This window comes from Pan troglodytes, chromosome 9 (genome assembly GCF_028858775.2).
Source record: "Pan troglodytes isolate AG18354 chromosome 9, NHGRI_mPanTro3-v2.0_pri, whole genome shotgun sequence".
NCBI lineage: Eukaryota > Metazoa > Chordata > Mammalia > Primates > Hominidae > Pan > Pan troglodytes.
This window is the reverse complement of record NC_072407.2, coordinates 48,972,714-48,995,163: the sequence shown is the minus strand read 5'-3', so window position 1 is coordinate 48,995,163 and position 22,450 is coordinate 48,972,714. Positions and strand designations below refer to the sequence as shown.

The 22,450-nt window shown below is 51.5% G+C and overlaps 1 long non-coding RNA gene across 1 annotated transcript; it reads left to right on the top strand.

The window, feature by feature from the left end:
* Positions 1-7,882: 7,882 nt before the first annotated feature.
* Positions 7,883-8,827, top strand: LOC107967328 (uncharacterized). Its single transcript, XR_001707673.3, has 2 exons — positions 7,883-8,024; positions 8,244-8,827. It is a non-coding gene; the product is annotated as an uncharacterized LOC107967328 (long non-coding RNA).
* The last annotated feature ends 13,623 nt before the right edge of the window (positions 8,828-22,450 follow it).

Below are 22,450 nucleotides of genomic sequence, written 5' to 3'. Positions count from 1 at the left end.
CCTGCTGCCATCCTGATTTTCGACCTCTGACCTCCAGAACCATTAAGAGAATGCAATCCATGAATACCAGCTTAATCCACTGAGGGGAGTGGTCATTTGTTTCAGCAGCAACAGAAAACCGATACACCTGCCAAGGCTGAGTGGCCACACGATTTGACCCAGGCCCAAGGGTCCTTGTCCCAGCTCTGTGGGTGCCAGCAGTTACTGACCCTGTTTAATGAGCATCTGCTCTGTGTCAGGCACAGGCGACAGCATCTGTGCTGCACCCAAATCCCCTTGGATGCTGCTTACCAACTCTGAGTGCCCCGCCCCACCCCTGGCTTCTGTGTGCTTTGGCGTCTGATGGCCTTCAGGCTGCTGGAGCCACTTTGACCCTGAGTGCAGAGAACTGGAAGCCAGGGTGGGACGCTTGGCCAGTGGCAGAGGGCCTTGCTTTGAGTCTGACCAACACAGAGGCGTGATCTACATTGTGGGCACCCCTCCCCAGCCTCCTGCATGTACCCTGGCTGGGTGCCTCCCTCGCCCTCACCAGCTCCCCCGGGAGCACACCCTTGATGCATCCCTTGTACAGGAATCCTCATCTCAGACTTTACTCCTGGGGTCCGGCCAGAGCAGCACTGTACCCGGGGCCCTTTCTATCTGGTCCTCACAGTTCCGCCCCGAGGCGGGGAGGGTGACCATTCTTATCTGACAGGAAACTGAGGCTCTGATCAGCTCACAGACCGCAAAGGTTAAGCCAGAATTGGAACCCAGACCCTGGAGAGGATGCTTTTCCTTCCTGCATTTGGATTCTGCAGCCTTCCACACAGCCCCTTCCCCTGGACTCCTCCTGCAGCCCCAGGGAACGGGAATCGTCCTGGTCTGCATTTCCTGCAGCAGGAAGTGGCTGGGTGCAGTGACTTGGGCTCTGGAGGAGAAGGGTCTTTTTGGGACCCCGCCCATCTCACCCCCAGGCCTGGGGGGATTACTGGGGCCTGAAATGTGGGTGCTGTAGCTGTGGCTCCCTGAGGGAATGAGGATCCCTGAAAACTCCACAGACTTCATGCTGATTCTTCGATCAAATCTTGGCAAATGACTTATCCCTCCTTTCCCCGCCCCCTGTTTTCTCCTCTGTAACCTGGGGATCATAATCGCCACCTCACACAGCTGTGGCCAGAATGGAGGGAATAACATATGGGAACGTGATTAGCACGGAGCCTGGCACAATGAGAGCGCTCCTTCCCTGCTCAGTTAATCCCTCCGAGCCTCAGTTTCTTCGTCCGTAAAGTAGGGAGAATATCTACCGGGCAGTCATATCTGGAGAAGCTGTAGTTGGCAGGGGTCAGGGGGTCAGGAGTCCTGATCCTGGCTGACCTCTGACTAGCCACTTAACCTCTCTGTGGTCTGTTCCGCCCTCTGATTTGTGAGAGCCACGTGAGTGAGTGCAGTGACGTGCTCAGAACGTGCCCAGCGCCTAGCAAATGCCATTGTTGTCATGTGTGAAGGCCTGGCTATGCGCCCGGCATGCAGCAACGGCTCAGTAAACAATGGCTGTTTATTCGTCAGCATTTCCTGGCCCCTGTAATGAGGAAGCTCACCTCCACCTTCTCACTCAGCCCTATGGCTTCCATTCCCAAACTCCCAGGGCCCTGTGCTCAGGCTGGCTGGCTGCAGTTGCTGTTGTGAGGAGCACGTACCCTCCACGTCCCTCCACCTTTTCATGCCTCCAGCTCTCACCCCAAACATGCCTCTTCCACTCTTCTCTCCCAACTGGGGCCCCCATCCTGTACCTGCTCTTGTTCCGCAGCTGCCATCAGCTACTTGGTGATGACTCACACTAGAGCTGGGCTGATGCCGCGCAGGTGTGTTCTCCTTCCCCGAGCTCCTTAAGGCACCGGCCCCGCCGTCGTTGAGTGATGGCCAACCCCTGGCACCCCACAGGGGCGCTACCTGTCTCCTCTCCCCAAAGAAGAGTCTGACTTGGCAGCCCCTTCCAGGTGGACAACAAGTTCCCCGTGACGTCCCACAAATGACTCTCCTGCTCTCCTGGGGTCCCTTTGTGTAGAAGCAGCCACTCTGTATGTTCGTGTTGGTGCATCCTCACCCAGAGGGGAAAAGCAGCCCGAGTAGCTCAGCCTGATGCCTGTCGGACCGAAAGCAGCAGCCATGGGAGATTTTACCTTTCTTTTTCTGGACCACACAGGCCTGCACTGCAAGGCTCCTTTTGTTTTCTTTCCTAGGGCTCAGGATGGACAAGGTAGCCCAGAGCTGGACCAACTGCCAAGAGGAGTCCCTTCTGCCCTCTGCCCTCTCAACAATAAGACTGGCTCCGCCTCCCTCCCACTGGGCAGTCCCCATTGCTCCAACTGCCTCCTCTGTTGCACCCAGGAACTCATCTGGGCTCCAGCCTGAGGGAGTCAGGCCCATCTCATTCTCCAGGCAGGACTGAAACTGGGCAGGCAAGAATTTGGGTCTGACCCCAGGCTGCCTGCCTTGTTAAATAAGACCAACCTAGAAAACAAACAAAGAGTGAAAACCTCCAAACCCACCTGCTTGGAGCTCAGCCAGTTCAAACAATATTGATGAGTCCTGGCACTGGGCTAGGCCTGAGGCTCAGGGAGGAAGCCACACATTGCCTACCCCTGAGACAATCACAGTCTAGTGGGAAAGACAGACCAGTGGGTTCCAGTACCCAGTGAGGTCCAAGGCACTGCCAAGGATACCAAAGTCCAGGGGACACAGGCCGAGTCCTGCTGAAGATTTTCAAGGCCTCTGCTAAGAGGAGCACACCACACAGCCCATCTCCCTTCCCCTGCATGAACTCCAGCTGACATTTTCTTCTCTAGCTCCTCCTCTGACGGGCAAGCCTTTCTCTTTCTTTCCCTCTCTTCCTCCTTGAAGCAGCTCCCAGCCTCACTTGCTTCAATCTCTCTGCTCGATCTTGCACACCCTACACACACATGCATGCACACTCACACACTTTCTCACACACATACTCACACATACTGTCTCACACACATTCTCTCTCTCACATACACACACACTCACACACACACTCTCTCACATACACACACACTGTCACACACACACATTCTCTCTCACACACACACTTTCTCACACACATTCTCTCTCACATACACACAGTCACACACACACTCTCACACACACATTCTCTCATACCCACAGTCACACACACACATTCTCTCTCTCACATACACACACACTGTCTCTGTCTCACACACACTCACACACACACATTCTCTCTCACATACACACACACTGTCTCTGTCTCACACACTCTCACACACACACATTCTCTCTCTCCCATACACACACACTCTCATACACACACACACACATTCTCTCTCTCTCACATACACACACACTCTCCCCACCCCCAAACATACCCTCTTTCCTCCTCACTCCACATAATATGGAGCGATTTAGTATCACCTTTTCTCACTTAAATGTCCCCTTGGCATGCTCCCCCTACTCTCTGCCATCCCCACTGCCCCCTCTGCCACCATCAGCCTCCTCCCTACAACCAAGAGACTCAGCTAAGTGTTGTCTCTGAAGGGAATTCCGATGACTACAATTTTCTCAATCTCATTTCAAATTTTAAAAAGCCTGGCTTTATTAAGGGCTAAACTGCTCAGTAATTTTTAAGCACCAACATAAGACTTTAAAGACATTTCCTGCTAATGAGATTAAGTGAGATAACGTATGTGGCACGTGGCACACTTCCTGCACACCTGAGATTGCGCTCTGAGGCTATTGCTTCAGACCGAGCCTCAGACGGCCAGAGGGTCTTCTTCACTTTGGAAGGAAAGTTTGCAAAGCCTTGCAGTGTGGTGCGACGCTGGCAGCAATGGAGAGAGTGCCAGGAAGGAGTCCTGCAGAAACCTTCGGGCCAGAGTGTGTAAGGGGTGTGTGGGTGCATATGTGTGTGTGCATGTGTGTGATCTGGAGGTGAGGAAAACGAGATGTGTTGGGAGAGCTCCAACCACACACTGCCTGGCTCATCCCTCCCTTAGGGTCTCACTCAGCTGCTGTCTCTGGCTGCTACCACCATGCTGGCCTCAGGAGGTCACTGTGATCATCACAGTCCCTTCTGCTTTGGGCTGAACCCTTTTCCCCTAGTTCCCTGCAATAGAATGGAGGTTGGTTGTCATTTCCAAGAGAATTTTGCAGGAAGAACATGATGAAAACCTGATTATATTTATACTCACCTTTGCACTATAGTTATTTCTTAAAGCTCAGTTTCCAGCTCCCAGAGATCCCGTGGAAGCGGCAAAGACATCTACAAGCCTCTGATTCTCTACCCTAAGATAACCACAAAGACACAAGTGTCCACCTGGGCATTCGTCTGGGTGCGCTCTACTGACCAAGGGTCAGCCGCGGTGCCTGGGCATTGAGCAGAGAGGGGAAGGGAACCTCCATATCCTGAACACCTTCTGCCCTGTGCTGGACTGCGATAGGAACTTTATATTCCCATCCGCTAACTCACTCATGCCCCATAACAACCTCATGACACATGGTCCAGCAAGGTCAAGCTGCTTGCCTAAGGTCACAGAGTTGGAAATAAGAACCCCATTCATGGAATGTACTATTGATAAATGCAAGGATTTACAAGGGCTCAAGCTCAATCTAGGCAAGAAGCGTGGGGCTTTGGTGGTGACCCAGAGCCTAGCTCTGTGGCAGCTCAGCCCGGCCATGCTTCCTTCTCAGCTGGAGCAGGAATTTTGGATGCTAGGATCCTGGCTAGCCTCAGCCGCTACTCCTTTCTCTCCCTCCTCCACCAGCCACTGAGTCCTTGTGCCCCGACCCAGCCCCAGCCGGGGTCTGTGGGTGGGGCAGCACTCCCTTCTGGTTCTTAGTTGCCATGGACCTTACCCTCTGGCAGGACTCCTGCTGTCCTCTCCTGCAGGGTGGATGGCAAAATGGGACCAGCACAGCTCCTGATACAATGAACCCTGGGCTGTAATCCCAGCCCTGCCATGTATAAGCTGGGTGACCTCAAGTATGTGAACTCATCTCTCTGTGCCTGTTTACTCCCTAACATGCAACTAACAGTAGTACTCTATCCTAAGAGCTGTTGTGAGGCTTTCCTCACCTTTTTAAAAGAAAAGAAAAAAAAAGAAACACTATATAGCATTTACTTCGTGCCAGACATGACTTTAAGCACTTTATCCCTAATTTCTTCCTCATGACAACCTTATAAGGGAGGAATGGTTGCTATCTTATTTTACAGATAAGGACTCCAAGGCACAGAAAGATTAAATAATTTGCTCAAGGTCACACAGCTAGTAAGAGGCAGAGGCAGGATTCAAACCCAGGCAGGCTGGCTCCAGAGTTCAGGTGCTTAACTTCCTACTTTATAGTGAAATGATAGGTGTGAAGCATTTTAGCATAAAACTCAACAAAGAGAAAATGCTTGGTCAATGGTAGCTATAGTTGCCATGTGACCTCGGCAGGCCATTTTACTTTTTTTTTTTTTTTTCAGGCTGAGTCTCCCTCTGTCCTCTGTAGCCCAGGCTGGAGTGCAGTGGCGCGATCTTGGCTCACTGCAACCCCCGCCCCCCGGGTCCCCATTCAAGCAATTCTCCTGCCTCAGCCTCCCAAGTAGCTGGGATTACAAGGCATGTGCCACCATGCCCAGCTAATTTTTGTACTTTTAGTAGAGACGGGGTTTCACCATGTTGGCCAGGCTGGTCTTAAACTCCTGACCTCGTGATCCACCCACCTTGGCCTCCCAAAGTGCTTGGATTACAGGCATGAACCACCGCGCCCGGCAGGTCATTTTACTTCTGTCTCAATTTTTTCATCCCTAAAATGGGACTAGTGATCACTCTGTGCTGGGCTTGGGGTGAGAGTTCATTAGAATAATGGGTGTGAAATGTCCGACACAGATCCTAACACAGAGCAGGGCATAGGCTCTTGGTGGCTCTCCTTTCTAGAGGAGACCTACAGAACGGGGTCGGGACTGGTGGTATCTAGACACATCCACTGAGTCAGCAAAAGCAAGGTGTAAGGACACCACCAGCCTTGAGGGGCCTGGGCAGAGCAACACATGTGTGGTGAGGGCAGCCAGAGATGCAGAGCATGGATGCAGGGCCTCTGACGTGGGAGGTGGCATCTGGGGTCCAGATGCAGGATTGGGAAGAAAGGGGTGAACGCTTACGGGGCCATCTAATCCTCACAATGACCCTGAGAAAACAAGAGTCTCAGAGAGGGGACGTGACTTGCCCAAGGCCACGTCTCTAGAAAGGGGTGGCAATGAGGTTTGCCTCCCAGACGCCTCTGTGGTTCCTGTCTCCCTACACTGCCCATCAGCAGGATGAAGGGCCCAGATATGAGGTCAAGCTGTAGGTTAGGAGTAACTGTTTCTTAAGAAAGTCCAGGCGGGACGCAGTGGCTCACGCCTGTAATCCCAGCACTTTTGGAGGCCGAGGCAGGCAGATCACTTGAGGTCAGGAGTTTGAGACCAGCCTGGCCAACATGGTGAAACCCCATCTCTACTAAAAATACAAAATTAGCATGGTGTGGTGGTGGGCACCTGTAATCCTAGCTACTCGGGAGGCTGAGGCAGGAGAATAGCTCGAACCTGGGAGACAGAGATTGCAGGGAGCCGAGATTGCACCACTGCACTCCAGCCTGGGTGACAAGAGTGAAACTCTGTCTCAAAAAACAAAAAACAAATGAAAAAATTAGCCAGATATGGTGGACACACACCTGTAGTCTTAGCTACTAGGGAGGCTGAGGCAGGAGAATCGCTTGAACCTGGGAGGCGGAGCTTGCAATGAGCTGAGATTGTGCAATTGCACTCCAGCCTGGGCAACAGAGCAAGACTCTGTCTCAAAAAAATAAAAGTCCAGCAAAAGAAAGGCGACAGTCCCTCCTGCAAAAGTGTCCCAACTAGGCAGGTAGTACGGTGGGGCCTGGAGCCGGGGAATGCAGAAGGGCTTGGCTGAGGACAGCAGCAGGCAGGCAGGGGTGAACCGGAGGCACGGGTGGCTGGAGGCTGCCTGGAGTCTGGCTCAGCCCTGGGGAAGGGGGTGGTCAGTGCCTCTCCAGAGCATGGAGGGAGGATCCCCTGCGATCCAGAGAAGGGCATAGGGTGCTTCCCCCCACCTCTGCCAATCCCCCCAGAAGATTTTCCCCATACACAGTAAAAGGAAAGGCTCTCAAAGCAACCCACTGGGGGACTCACAGCAGGGGTGACAAGAGCGCTTTCTAGGGCAGTTGTGTGCTGTCTTCAGAGGCAGGAAGCCACTTCCTGTGGCCTCAATGGTGCCCTGTGAAAAACCAGGCCCTGGCCCAGCAGCCAAGAGGGCCGGGTAGGTTCACCCAGACCCATTGTCCTATGAGCAGATTTGTTTTTTCCAGAGCAACTCTTCACAGCTTCTCCTCTTCCCTTGGTGACAATGACAGCCAGCAATGGCTAGACAGCCTACTCCCAGCCTGGCCTGAGTCCGGTGGCCCCAGCGTGAGATCACCACAGTGAGGTCTGACCTCAGCATCGCCATGGGGATGCTCGGATGCCACGCTGACTGTAAAGCACCTTTTTCCCCCAGGAGAGTGGGAGGGGACCATGGCTGATGCTGACTATGTATGATGTGGCCTGCTCCTGGCTGCTGGGGCTGTTTGTCCCCAAACATATTTTGTCAGATCTCAGCTGAGTGGGGTGGGCCAGGGGGACTCACTCAGGACCTACGGGCTCTGTTGTGTGTCTATGTGTTTGGGGTGTGGCGAGAGGTGTTTATTAGACCTCACGGGGAGCCTCATTTTCTTGTCTCCCTGGGCTCGCCTGGGCTGCTGTTCACTGTGCTCCTAATGGGCCTCGGACTGACATTCACAGCAACCTGGTCTCCATAGCAACCAGCTGTGACATCACAAGGAACCCACGGACCCTGTAGCTGGAGCAGAAGAAGCTTGAATGCCTGTTTGGGGAAGAAAGCCTTTGCTGCCCGTCCTTAGGCCTCTCCTGTGATAGGGGAAGAGGACATAGAAACGCTGAGAGAGCCAGGGCCTCCGCTTCTCTGGAGGTTTGAGCGGGATCTACTCAAAATCCTTCCCTCCCTTTCTTTGTCCCCTTTCTCCTCATCCCTCAAAAAATATGTATCTCAGTTTCCTCAACTGTAAAATGGGAATATTAGAAGCCCCTCTTAATTGAGTATTTATTATGTGCCAGGCACTATTACAAGCATCTTGCATGAATTTTCTCATTTACTTCATAACAACCCTATAAAGTACTTTCTTCTTAGTATTCCCCCTTCTGTAAGTGGAAGGAAAGGAAGCGCAGCAGAAGGATTGGAATCAAGACAGCCTGGCTCCAGAGCCTGTTTTCATAACTACGAGAGAATGCACCAGATTCCTTCTGAACGCCGCCTGCCACGTGCACGGCTACAACTCTATTTCCAGCCATGCTGTGGCAAGCAGTTCCGGGCGGGCTTCAGCTCCCTTTGCACCACCAGCACCTCGCCTCCTGTCAGCATGAGGCAGTTTTCATTTTCTGCCCAGGGGCTTCCGCAGCGCCCCAACACAAGGTTGGCAGAAGCGGGCTCAGCGGGAGGACTTGTGGAGGGAAGTTGCTTCCACTGAGCCAGCCTCAATCTGGGGTGCACAGGCGCCACCAGGTAAATGCTTCTGCCAGGCCGTCATCTGACCCATAAGATCCCTCTGTGCACTGCTTGGAAGGTCCTGGCAGGGCTGAGCCCCAGCCACCCACGGCAGTGACCTAATAATGCACTGTTATCTTGGCTCTTCTGCTTTCTCTTGTTTCCCACTCCTGTTCGTCCCTCATTTCTGGTCCCTAGAATGACTTCCAAAATAAACTCCCTGTACACAAGCCTTGGCATCGGGTTCTACTTTGGGGGGATCTTAAGCTAAGAGAGTCGCAGCCCTGAGAACGCCACTACAGGAGGGCATTCTGGAGCTGGGTCACTTGGTGATGTGCAATGAGGGCCCTGTTGTCGTGGGACGTGTGATGGTGGCCACCCTGGTATTACGGTGATTAAGACTGTCCCTGTGCTGGGCTGGGAAGAGGTACAGGTGTTGGTGGGGTGGGGGATCAGATGAAAGCACTAGCATCTAAACAATCTAGGGGCGATGGGCCTTACAGGGATGGTGAGGCTGGCTGGCGGCTAACTGCTCTGGAAGCCTTAAAGGAAGAAAACAGCAGGCTCAGGTTGATCCACTGTTAACTCAGGCCATGCAGTGAAGAACAAAATCCCCATAGTGCTGTTGTAAGACACTCTCTCCTTCTGCAGCCAAAGGGTATCCTGTACTGAATATCAGGCTCGGCATGGAATTGGGGGCAGGAGGGTCACAGGGTTGTGAAGGAGAAGGAGGGCATAGCTTGGCCAGATCTCAGCCAAAGCCAAGAACCCTGCTGGGCAGAGAGTGGGATGCTGAGACCTCAGGTGGGGATAATTGGGCAGATGATTCTGAGAATCTTGGGGGCCCAGACTCCTCTGGAACTTTGAGCACTGAACCCCCATAACTCAGCAAAGCACTCCTTGGCCAGTTGGGCCAGGCCAAGGCTGGGCTTCCTCTAGGGAAAGCTACCATGTCCCCCCATCCCCACCCCATCTCCTGCTTGGCTCAGTCCCCCACTGAGAAACCCCAGTCAGTAATGGGTATTGTCCAAGCAGAATACGAGGTCCCGCAGCTTAATTCACATCCAGTGAGATTGGGATTAATTCAGTCTTGAGCAGAAATACGACTTGGGCAACTGGAGAGTAGACCTGGGCTTGGGTTCAGCTAGACCTGGGGACTCCTCCCATTCAGGGCCCAGGCAGAATGCCACCGTGTTGATTTCATGACTTGTTGGGATGCTTAAGGAAGTTCATGGATCCAAAATGCAGTATCGGTGACTGAACAGGTATTTACTGTACACCAGGCACTGTTCAATACGAGACAACAGCTGTAAAACAGCTCTTGTCTGTTTTCAAAGCACTCACATGAGGTAGTGAAGATAAAAGCATCTAAACAGACCATGCTACCAGTAGTAAAGCTGCTTTTGAGATGTGACTAAGTGCCTGGCTTTGTGCTGAACTCGCCGATACACGGTATCATAAGATTCTTAAAATGACCCTACAAGGGAGAGATTTTCACCCCCATTTTACCAACGAGAATGGGCAATAGAGCTGGGATTTGAACCCAGCCTTATCTCGCTCTTCCCTCTGCACACAGCCTGCTTATCTTGAGAGAGCGTGACAGCCTCAGCGGAATGGTGTCCAAGACGCAGGGAAGAGAAAGATAGATCTGGCCTGGTGGGACGGTCCAGCAAGGCTTCCCAGAGGGGTGATAAGGCAATGTGTGTATTTCAAAAGCTGAATAAATGTGAACCACGTTGGGTTATGATTAAGCAGCTATAGTGAGGGCTCCATCTGGGGATCAAGTTTTTAGAAATTGTTCCAATCAAAGCAAGCACAAGCTCCAGCCACTGCATAATACTTAAAGGTGGCTCCCCAGGTCACAGAGCCCACTTCTTCCCCCAGAACCTTGAGAGACCACCACTGCTGTGCTCAGCCCTTTCTCTCTCCCAGCCTTTCTGACAAATGAGCCCTGTAGGGTGGGGGGTTTCTCATCAGGGTGTTTTTTTGGACTGGAGGGAGGTAGGGCTGTACTGATTGGACTCTGGAATTTTGGATCAGAGGAAGTCACTCAAGCTGGGTTCAGCAAAAAAGGAGGACTTATTTATGAGGCCCAGGGGTGTCTTCGGCAGGAAGGGCCAGGTCTGAGGAGACTAAAGCATGGACTAAAGCACTTTCCTTCCACTCTGGTCACCTTTACTTGCTATTCCAAGTTAACTCAATTCAACAGATGCTAGGCTTTCACACTGCAGCCAACCTTTAGGTGGGTAAGAGGGCAGGCACCAGGTTCCAGTGCACCTCACTTCCAGCCGCACCCCCAGAACCCAGCATGCTACAGAGCAGTATGGCTACCTCCAGCATCCGTTGAATTGAATTGACTTGGAATAGCAAGTGAAGGTGACCAGAGTGGGAGGAAAGTGCTTAATGTTGCAATTTAAGAAGACGAAGTCCTCCCAGAGGTGTTGCATGTGTGTCTATACATGCGGTTTCTCTCTGGGTAGACCTTTACAAGCCAGTAATGTCGACAAGGGTCACTCTTCCTCATTTCCGGATGAAGAAACCAAATTGCCCAAGCAATTTGGTTTGAAGCAGGTTGCCCAAGGTCACACAGCAAGAGGAGGCTCCGGCTCAGTATTCCTTACTGCACGTTCTGAAATCCCAAGAGAAGGGGGTTTGCATCACACCTAGAGATAGGTTTCTAGGTTCTAAAATAAACCATACAATGTTAAGACACTATTTACAGATAGAAGGAAATGCTTTGGAGCCACAGGGGCCTGGGTTTTGAATTCTGCCTTTGTCATTTCCTAGGTGAACTTGGGCAAGCTATTTATCTTCTCTGTAAGGACAATGTAGCTTCAGAGTATTATTGGGATTGGAGGAGTCAGTCAATGCATTTTACCACTGCAGCGAGTAAACGCTCAATCAATGTATGCTCAATCAATGTTAACTATTGTTTATTACAGTCGTAAGTCACCTAACCTCTGAGCCTTAGTATTCTTGGCTACAAAATTGGGGTAATGATACTTCCTGAACAAAGCTGTTGGGAATGAGATAACATGAGATAAAATGAGATAACATGCCTAAGTCCTATCCTGGCACCTGGCTCCCCACATGTTCACTCCTTCCCCCTGCGATGCTCCCTCCTCTCAAATTTACGCTTCTAGCATAAATGACACGCCGGTCTAAGAAAAGCACCACTTGTGAACTTGAACGCTTATAGGCGTGAGCTGAGGAAGCATACAGCGATTTCCCTCTCCCACCTGGTGAGAGAGCCTCCACGGGCTCTAGGGTAAAATGGTCGAGTGCTGTGTGGGTGTTCTTGGTGCTGGAAGGATCCTGCTCGACTCAGTTCCAGGATTCTCTATGGGGCCTGGAGGTGGATTCTCCAGGGGGCCGGTTAGCTACCGGACAAAGGCAGCCAGACCTGGCTGTCAATCTGGGCGGGACAGGTGGGGCACTTCTACAGGGAGATGCTTTTGGCTGGGTTGACCAGAGGTAGAGCAGAATGTGCTGGGATGCAGGGCACGGACAACTTCTGAAGACTGAGCCAGACTTGAGCCTCCTTCCCTCAGTCTTTTTTAAACAAACCACATTTTTTGTTTGTTTGAGACAGAGTCTTGCTCTGTCACCCAGGCTGGAGTGCAGTGGTGCGATCTCGGCTCACTGGAACCTCCGACTCCTGGGTTCAAGCGATCTTCCTGCCACAGCCTCCTGAGTAGCTGGGATTACAGGTGCCTGCCACCACGCCCAGCTAAATTATTATTATTATTATTATTATTGAGACAGAGTCTTGCTCCGTCACTCAGGCTGGAGTGCTGTGGCACGATCTTGGCTCACTGCAACCTCTGCCTCCCGGGTTCAAGTAATTCTCCTGCCTCAGCCTCCCAAGTAGCTGGGATTACAGCCACGCGCCACCAGGCCCAGCTAATTTTTTTATTTTTATTATTTTTTTATTTTTAGTAGAGATGGGGTTTTGCCCTGTTGGCCAGCCTGGTTTCAAACTCCTGAGCTCAGGCAATTCGCCTGCCTCGGCCTCCAAAAGTGCTGGGATTACAGGTGTCAGCCACTGCGCTGGGCCAATTTTTGTATTTTTAGTAGAGACAGGGTTTCATCATGTTGGCCAAACTGATCTTGAACTCCTGACCTCAGGTGATCCACCCACTGGTCTTGAACTCTTGGTCTCAAGCAGTTCTCCCATTTCAGCCTCCCAAAACGCTGGCACTATAGGAATGAGCCACTATGTCTGGCCATTAAACAAGCCACAAATTAATGAGCACTTATTATGTTCCAGGCACTGTGCCAAGCAGTTTACATGGATTCCAGCCACTACCATCTGCGTAGCCAGCCTTAGGCAAATGCTTAATGTCTCTGAGCCTCAGTCTCCTCACTTGTGAAATGGGCTTCGGGATGGTGTCTACCTCATAGGGCTGTTATGAAAATTAAATGAGCTAATGCATTAGCAGTCATACTAAATGCTAGCTAAATTTTGGTATTATATATAGATATTCATCCATTTAAGCTTCACAACAATCTCCACTTTTTTAAATAAGAAAATAAAAATTTAGAGAGGTTAAATCAATGGTTCCTAGGTGCTGAACTGACCACATGCAAATGCACATGGAGAGCATGTGAGAAACCAGGGTCTCTGCAGAGGATGATTCCCTGAGTGAGCCTGGCACGGGCCCCAGTAATGCAGGTTTGTCATGCCTGCAGCATCCCAGGTGATTTGGAAGTGGGAAGCCCTGCTGAGTTAGGCGATTTGGCAAAGGCCCCCCTGCCGGTAGGGACAGAGGTAGGATTTGAATGTTGAGGCAGGACCCTAAATCACCATTATTTACTACGAAGAGCATGCCCCTGGTGGGCCTGCCCTGACCTGCTCTCTGCCACTCCCTAGGGCTGGAGGATTCTGGCCTGGCTCACTCTCTGAGGAGGAGGGCTGGGTGGAGCTCTCTTGAGCAGGGTCACTCAAGCAACCATTTGCAGGCCACCCTGTCCCCATCATGGGTTCCTTTTCCAAAAGCCACCTGAGCCGAGACAGTGGGTACTCATCAGCCCTTGTGGATTGTGGAATGCCTCACCAATGGTCAGAAGCACGTCTCCCCTGGTGGCTCCCCACAGCCGTCCTCCCAGGGCCCATCTCCACCCTCTGGTGCCACTGGGCATGCGGAGAGCCTCTGGCAAGCTGCAGGAGCTGCCAAAGCATTTGGTTATTTTGCTCATTTTATTAATAAATGTGCATCTATGCCAACCACATGGCGACTGCCGCCTGGGAACAAGAGTCGGAACATGCTCTGGGGAGATTTCTGGCTGGATTTTGGTGACAAAGGAAACAGACAGGGATCTATGGGGAGAAGGGAGTCAGGCAGCTGACAGACATTTGCGGGCTTGCAAGGACCTCTGCAGTTTGTGAAGGCCTTTTTGGGAAAAGAAGAGTTGGGTGGAACTGTATGGAAGGGGCTTGGGGCCCTGACCTTTCAGCCAGAGGGACTGTAAATCGCATGGAGCTTGGACACATAGCTTGGCCTGACTGCAGGCAGCTGGACACATCTTTCTCCCAGGGTCTGTTGGCTCGTGGGTTCCTGGTGAGGGCGGAGCTGATGGCAACAGTGCCGTACCTGCAAAGGACTTTGAAAACCCCAAAGCAAAGAGAAAGACCTTCCACCAGAGGGGCTGCCGGCCCAATGCCACGCTCCATGGAGGGAGTTGGCCATCATATGTGCGGTGCTGGGTCTGGGGGCTGTACACACAAAGCTGGCATTATTGGCACCTTTCCGGGATGCTGTACAGAGAAATACCCAGGAGTGATGTGCCCCATAAGGACAGGTTGGATGAGCGGGCCTTTGTGTAGAAGAAGCCAGCAGGCAAACCTCATAGGGGGCAAGCCCCAGGCCTCCAGGGCTCCAGACCCCTGTGCAGGCACCAGAATGGCCTCCTCCTCCAGCCAGGAAGTGCGTTCTATTCTATTAATGGCCAGCGAATAAATAATCTGAAAGCCTCGCCAGGATCTGCCGTTTACCATTTAAGGGAATGAACTTCTGTTCATTTGTAAAGGGGGAAAAAAAAGCCTTCCCAGATGAAAGTCTGGGCTGAGGGAAGAGTGAGCTAGGCAGACGGCATGGATGCCAGCAGGAAGCCCTTACAGCCAGCAGGCCGGGCCCAGGGGCCCTGGCATCCTGCTGGACAGTCAGTGCCTCCCACAGCAGCCCCGGTCCTGGGCTCCTCAAATCTTAGATCGGGCCTCTCTACTTAGTTTGCTCATGCCCTTCAAGCAGCAAAAAATGTCAATCACACATACTCAATCTAGTAATTCATTTACAAATAATAATCATGCATGACTATACCAACATGAACATTGTCAAACATGCACAAAAACACAAATTTAAAAAATAAAACCAAGATAAAATGATATTTTAAAATTCCTTAATTACTATGGATGATTTCTTTTTTACCACCATTACCTTTACTAACAAAGCAAAAATATACAGTATAGCTAGGTTCATTAGTAATAATAGTGGATATAAATTCTTATTTCAAATTGTCTTCTCATTCATAGTATAAATCTGGGGGCCACCTTCTTGTGGGATCCAACTGGATTGTCACCGTTTTTCCTTCCTCTGTTGGCCAGAGTGGCACCATCAGGAGTGACGTGTCCACGCCACGCCATGCTTTTGATCATCCAACATTTGAGTTAGGTTCAGCATTTTTCACTTTTTTCTTTGTTCCTCCTTTGTCTGGCTTCTTTCTAAGTCATGTATCCATTTGATAAATCTATGAATCTGCATAACTGGTCTCAAATGAATAGAAAAATTCTTCTAAATGCCAACAGCGAGAGTGAGGGCAGAGTGGCTGGCCTTTCTGTGTGGTCCAGCTCCCATTCTTTCCTCTAGTGACATTTCATATAAAGACCTAATATGGACATCAGCGTCAATCTATAAATACTAGTAATGCTGAATTCTTTTCTCTTTTTTGGATGAAATAGAAATAGAAATAAAAATAAAAAAATTAATATTCCTTTCTCCTTAAATAAGTCCCTTAAACACCTCCTGCAGTGCCTGCGTGCCCCCCACTTTGGAGACCCTTGTGTCTCCAGAACTCCTCACTGTCCCTCTCCCTTCCAATCCAATCCAACTGCAAACAGAAACCAGCATTAGCTTAGGAAATTGTGAACCTGACCAAATCACTGCCCTTCACTTGCTCCCCATGGCTCATCATAGGTCTTGGGGAAAAGTAAAACTTCTTACCAGCTCTGGCCCCCGCCACTCCTTCAGCATCACTCATGGCCCCCCATATGACACATGGCAGGTTCCCTCTCTCATCCTTCAGGTCCCAGCTCCAAGGTCACCCTTCAGAGAAGCTTGGATCGGCCCCTCATCTAAAGAATATTACTCTCCCCCCAGTGACTGTCTCAGGGCTTCCTTTATAACTTTTAAAGTGCCCATCACATGTTGTCACTATGTAAATCTGCTCATGGACTCTGACTACTGTCTCCCCAACTAGGCAATGTGCTTGGAGTTCATCAGAGAGGATCCATGTCTGCTGTTTTCATTGCTATATGCCCAGAGACCAGCATGGTCCCGGGATATTGTAGGTGCTCAATAAATGCATGAATAATGAGATGAACGAATCAGGTCTGAGAGGAACTACAAATGTTTCCTTGGACTGGGCTTGTCACAGCTGGAAGCTGCTAGCTATGGGGAAACTCCCACCTCCCTGGCCTCAGCCCTCCCCAGCCTCTCTCCTCATACCAGGGAGCTGGAAGCCCAGCTTCAAGGAACTCAGAGAAAGCCTGAAGTAGTTTTCCAGGAGTGGAAGAGGCTATTGAGAAAGTGGTGTCCACTTTCTGCCTAGAGGGCTGAGAACTTGGAGTGTCAGGAGGGCCAGGCTCATTCCTAAAGACACCCAGCAAGTCAGGGCACGAGCACTGCCCGGAACGCAGGTGAAGGGCAGAGTCAGGGACACTCTTGGCTAAGTGGACTGAGGAATCTTGAGACATGAGTGGTTGTTGCGATTGGTGGATTCTGTCCCTGGGCTGGGCCTCTGAGAGGGCAGGGGCTGAGGCCCAACTTCTCCCCTTTGGCTACCAAACCTTGTGCAAGACCTCCCCATAGCCTGGCCAGGGAGGCACAGAGGCAGCTCAAAGTCTTTTCCCAGGCAAGAGGCCTAGTAAATGTTGGATCAGTGATTCACACCTGGGTCTCTCCCCAAAAGGGGACGCCCTTGCTCTCCCCCTCCCACATTTCCCTCAAAGCTTCTCCCTTGAGGCCCTTTTGGTTCAGGCCCAGCAGCTGTGAGGCCCTTTGCAGAGCTGATCACCCCGCGATTATCTCCAAAGCCGAGGAGCAGGTGTCTGCAGGCGTGGCTCAGCTCCTACCTCTGAAAGAAAAGGAAATCCGACCCTCTTAGAAACCTTGGAGAGAAAGCAGAAAAAATATCCCCTTTCAAGAGAAGAACTAAAAGGGACCCTTGTTTTACCAGATTCCTTGACAGCCTCTCTGGAGTGAAGCTCTTTTTAATATATTTTTAAAGAAAAATGAAGCTCAGGAGAATGGCTGGGGGAAGCAGCGGTGCGGAACATTTCTAATAGTCTTTCCGTTTGACTCTCAGGTACTGATTCTCTATCATGAAGGCATTGGCCTCGACAATCCCAAGTGGACGGTGCAGGGGTCTCGCATTCTGGTTGCTTAGGTTCGGAAGATGGGTTGGAAGACTTCCTGGAGGAGGTGGGAACTTGCATTGAGGTTTGAAGACTCTGCAGCAGCTAAAGTGGGAGAGTATTTCAGGCCAGAGAAAGAGGGTGGTAGAGACACAGAGGTGGGGAGGCCTGGCCAGGCCTCAGGAGAGGGAGGCAGAGTGGAGGGGAGGGAGGAGGGAAAGGAGGACTGTCAGGAGGGAAGCTGGAGGAGGGACAGGAGGAGCCTCAAATAGGGCATCAGGATGTCTAGGTTCCACTCCCAGCTCTGCCACTGACTTGCGGCGTGATGTGGAGCGAGGGATCTGCGCCTTCCCGGGCCTCAGTTTTCCCATCAGAAAAACTGGTGGGAGGCCAGGTGCTGTGGCTCATGCCTGTAATCCCAGGATTTTGGGAGGCCGAGGCAGGCGGATCATCTGAAGTCAGGAGTTTGAGACCAGCTTAGCCAACATGGTGAAACCCCGTCTCTACTAAAATTATAAAAATTAGCCAGGAGTGGTGGTGGGCACCTGTAATCCCAGCTACTCAGGAGGCTGAGGCAGGAGAATCGCTTGAACCCAGGAGGCGGAGGTTGCAGTGAGCCGAGATCACACCACTACCACACTCCAGCCTGGGCGTCAGAATGAGACTCCATCTCAAAAAAAAAAAAAAAAGAAAAGAAAAGAAAAAGAGGTTGGGAGTGAGTGATGCCTAGGCTTTCCTTGGGCCTAAAGCTCTGCTGGCCCCTGCCCTCCCACACCAGGTATCCCCACTTCCCTTCTGGCTCCAGTGGAGGCTGCAGGTGCCAGGCGGCTTCCCAGCCTTCCCCCAGCAGCCTGCTGTGGGGACCTGCTAATCTCCCTTAAACTCACTTCTTCCTGGCTGCTGTCACCAAGGGTGACTTTTGAGGGCTTTCTCACTCAGGAAGAGAGATCTCTGTGACTTAGCCAGCAGGAGGGGGAGGCCTGGCCTCTGTCGCCCCCTCACCCACCAGTGCCAGCGGCCCTCAGGCCATCTGTTCTTCAGGCTGGGGCCCAACAGAGAGGCCATTCAGTACTGGGCGGTCTGTGTCTGCCCCCCTTCCCCAGCCCAGGCCTGAGCAGATGGCCCACCTGAGTCTCCGGAGCCTTGGGGCCCAGCAGGAAGCTGGGGTGGTGGGGTCCACCCTCCTCTTAGAGAAGTTGTCAGAACCAGACTTCAAGTCCTGGCCCTGCCTCACAGGGCCTCTGTCCTGGGTTGCCCTCTCCACCTCCCACTGGCCAGCCAGCCCCAGCCCAGGCCATTCAGAGAGGTACCACGAAGGCTGCACCTGCAGATGCCACCCAGGTCAGTCCCCTGATTTCACACAGGAGGCATCAGCCATTTGCCAGAGGTGGCAGCCCATTGGAGGAACCCGAATCTCTGGCTCCTGGTGAGTTCTGTCTGTGATGAGCATCAGATCACTTGAGTAGGGGAGAGAGGAGTGGCTACAAATGCAGATCTCTCAGCTCAAACCCCATGGATTTGGACCCCGGAGGTCTGGAGAGGGGCCTGTGAATCTGCATTTGTAATAAACTTTACAACTGAGTCCCTGAAGTTCTCCTGGGCACTCCCATCTGGCTGTCTCTGTTCATTTCTAGCCTGAATGACAATTAAAGGTCAGTGACATAGGTGGAGCAATAGTAACTATACCCATTTAATAGGTGAGGAAATCAAGGCCCCAAAATGCATACAGTTTCATAAAGTAAATTTGATGCTGTAAATTCATACCAGAGCTAGGCACGGTACCCAGTACTTCAGGCTCCTTAGTTAATGGCTTTTGGACACCAGTCCCCAGGGGAGATCAGGGATGGCCCTTAAACATGCCCCTCCATTCTGCCCCTGCACAGCTACAATATTTAAAGGCCCTAAGTCCTGAAAAGACTGTGGTGTCTCCCCTCATCCCCAATGAATTCTAAACAAAAATAACACTAAACTGTAACTGTAAGGAAATCCCATGATGACAACAGTACTTTAATAAATTTTTGTAAATAAAATTGTTTAAAAACATTTTTCCTTATCTTATGGGTGGCCCTGCTTCTGTGGTGCCCAATGCAATATCCTGGCTTCCTAGGAGATAGCTCCTTGTTTGCAATGCTCATTCCAGTGTGGAGTCTGGGTGAGGGGCAGGTTGGTCCCTCCCACCCCTGGACATTGTTCCCTCTCCACCTCCTTTAATCCCACCTGGTTTCCTCCCCCTGGAACTGGAATGCACTCACCAGGAGAGCCTAGCATTTCAAAGATGTGCCCTGGCAAGGCAGGCTCTTATTGATGGGGATTTTAAATGTATGCCTCCTGTCTCCTTGACAATCTGGCTTCCATTCCTGTGGGAGCTTCTTCCAGGGAAAGCCCAGGCTCCCTCCCCTCTAGGGAAGGGGCCCCTTTCCAACCCTCCTTAGAGAGGACAGAGACTAGAGGGAAGGGCAGCCCACCCACGGGTGCAGGCCAGAAGCCCCTCTCTCTGCTTAGACCCCTCCATGTTAGATCATGTTGGAGAATAGAGAAGCCAGGAGGGGCTGCAGGGCCAAGAAAGCCCTGCTATGTGTCCCTGAATAAGCCATTGAACCTCTGTGAACTTTACTAAGATATAACAGGACCTATATTCTAATCCTACCTTATAGGATTATTCCAAGAATGAAAGACAATGGTGCACATGCGCATAAGGCATTAGCACAGCGCTGGGCTCACGGTGAGCATTCCACACACTGTACTTACTGTTCCTATGAGCTAGGCTGGTATCATAAGAAAGAGCACTGGAGGCCAGGTGCGGTGGCTGACGCCTGTAATCCCAGCACTTTGGGAGGCTGAGGCGGGCAGATCAGGAGGTCAGGAGTTTGAGACCAGCCTGGCCAACATGGTGAAACCCCGTCTCTACTAAAAATACAAAAATTAGCCGGGTGTGGTGGTGGGCACCTGTAATCCCAGCTACTCGAGAGGCTGAGGCAGGAGAATCACTTGAACCCAGGAGGCAGAGACTGCAGTGAGCTGAGATCATGCCACTGCACTCCAGCCTGGGCAGCAGAGCAAGATTCCGTCTAAAAAAAGAAAGAAAGAAAGAAAGAGCACTAGAGCAGGAGTCAAGGCACCTGCTTTCTAATGTGGGCTCTGCCACTAATTTGGGCTCTGCCACTAATGACTTTGAGCAGTTCCTGAAGCCCTTCAGGCCTCAGTTTCTTCATCTGTAAAATGAGAGCATAGGGCAAGATGAGGTGTCTAGTCTCTTCCAGAGCTGACTTTCCATCACTCCGTCACTTCCCATAGCTCTCATTCACCCATTCATCCTTCCCAGCTCAGTTAAACACCACAATCTCTAGAAACCTTTCCCAGAGACCCTCGAAGCTGTGAGTCTCTCAGCACCTGCCAGGCACCACATTTCTCCCATGGGTCCTGTGGTAGGAAGAATGTGTCCCGTGGTGATTCCCAAGCCAACTGTGTGGACCACCTTAACCTCTGACTCCCAGCCCCAGGGAAAATCAGGAGATTAACAATCAGTTCCTTTGGGCTGATAATATTCCTTCCATTTTACAGATGGAGACACTGAGGTCCTGGATATTTAAAAAAAAAAAAAAAAAAAAAAAAAAAAACCCATATGACACGCTCAGGGAGCCTGGGAGTCCCAGAGCTTCAGTCCGATTTTCTGCAGTGACTCAGGGCTTAGACAATCATTACAGCAGCGATTACTCCTTAAATTGGTTATTTTTCACTGTTGAAGCTGTTATGTGGGCTTTTTTTTTTTTTTTTTTTTCAGTTTGGATTCACCAGGCTGGGGGAGGGAGAGATTGAATGTGAGGCAAAGCAGAAGGAAGAGAAAGAAAAAGGGGAGGCGGGAAAGCCGGGCAGCAGAGAAAGGCCCAGGAGTCTTTGGGATTTCTCACCATGGGGTAGGGGAGGGGGAGGCTGCCCCGGACCCCTGGGGAGGCGGGAGAGAGGGAAGTAGGAGTGGGGGCAGGGAGACGACAGCAGGTGGTGGGGCATAGTTCCGAGGTTAGCTGCAGCCATGGGCAGTTCTAATCAGCTTCTTAGACTCCTGGGATCAGTGCCTGGGCTGAGGGTGCTGTGTGTGAGGTTGGGGGTGGGAGCGTTGAGCCACCTCCACTCTCACAGTCTACCCCCCACCATCTCCCCTCCACCTTTTCTCTTCCCACACTGTTCAGATACCTGCCGTGTGCTTGGCACTGTGCTAGGCACAAAGGCATAGCGGGAAACGAGATACAGCCCTGCCCTCGAGTAGCTCACAGCCAGCCCTGGGAACCTGGAACCCAGCTGTCAAATTCACTACAGGGATTGGAGGGAGCTACTGGGGTCAGCTTGCGGGGGTCTATGGGGACCGAGGGATGTGGCCCAACTTCGGCATGAGGCTTGGGGGATGGGCGAATGGGGGAGAGTGGGTAGGGAAAAGCTGCCAGAGGAAACTTTGTTTGTTTTTTGTTTTTTGAGATGGAGTCTCGCTCTGTCGCTCAGACTGGAGTGCAATGGCAAGATCTTGGCTCACTGCAACCTCTGCCTCCCAGGTTCAAGTGATTCTCTCATCTCTGCCTCTCCAGTAGTTGGGACTACAGGCATGTGCCACCATGCCTGGCTAATTTTTGTATTTTTAGTATAGATGGGGTTTCACCATGTTGGTCAGGCTGGTCCAACTCCTGACCTCAAGTGATCCACCCGCCTTGGCCTCCCAAAGTGCTGGGATTACAGGCATGAGCCACCGCGCCTGGCCCGGAAACATTTTAGCTGAGATAAGAGAAGCATGGTGAAGAGCTGGCAGATGAAGACTGGGGTGTGATGGGTAAGAAAGGTCAAGCCGAAGGAACAGCAGGGACAAAGACAAGGTCCTAACCCGGGACAGAGCCCGGAACAAGAGGGGAGCTAGGAGTAGCAACTGCTCAGATGTCTGTCTCTTGCACTAGATTATGAGCTTCTCTGATTCATAACTGGGGTTGCATTCATCACTCGTTTTGTGGATGTATCTATGTCTGTACGCATGCATTCATTCCTTCATTTGTTTTAGCTGGAATAATTTAAAGCTTATTATGAATCTTGCAGGATGAAGCTGTAGATCTATGATGGCCTGTCCCCTTGGGCTGCCAAGTCCTGCCGCACAGGCTGTGCACTGCACCACTCCATCTGCCATAGGTGTAGCACCCTGCAGCCTTGCTCTACATGGTCATTGATAAGTAGTAATTATTCTCTC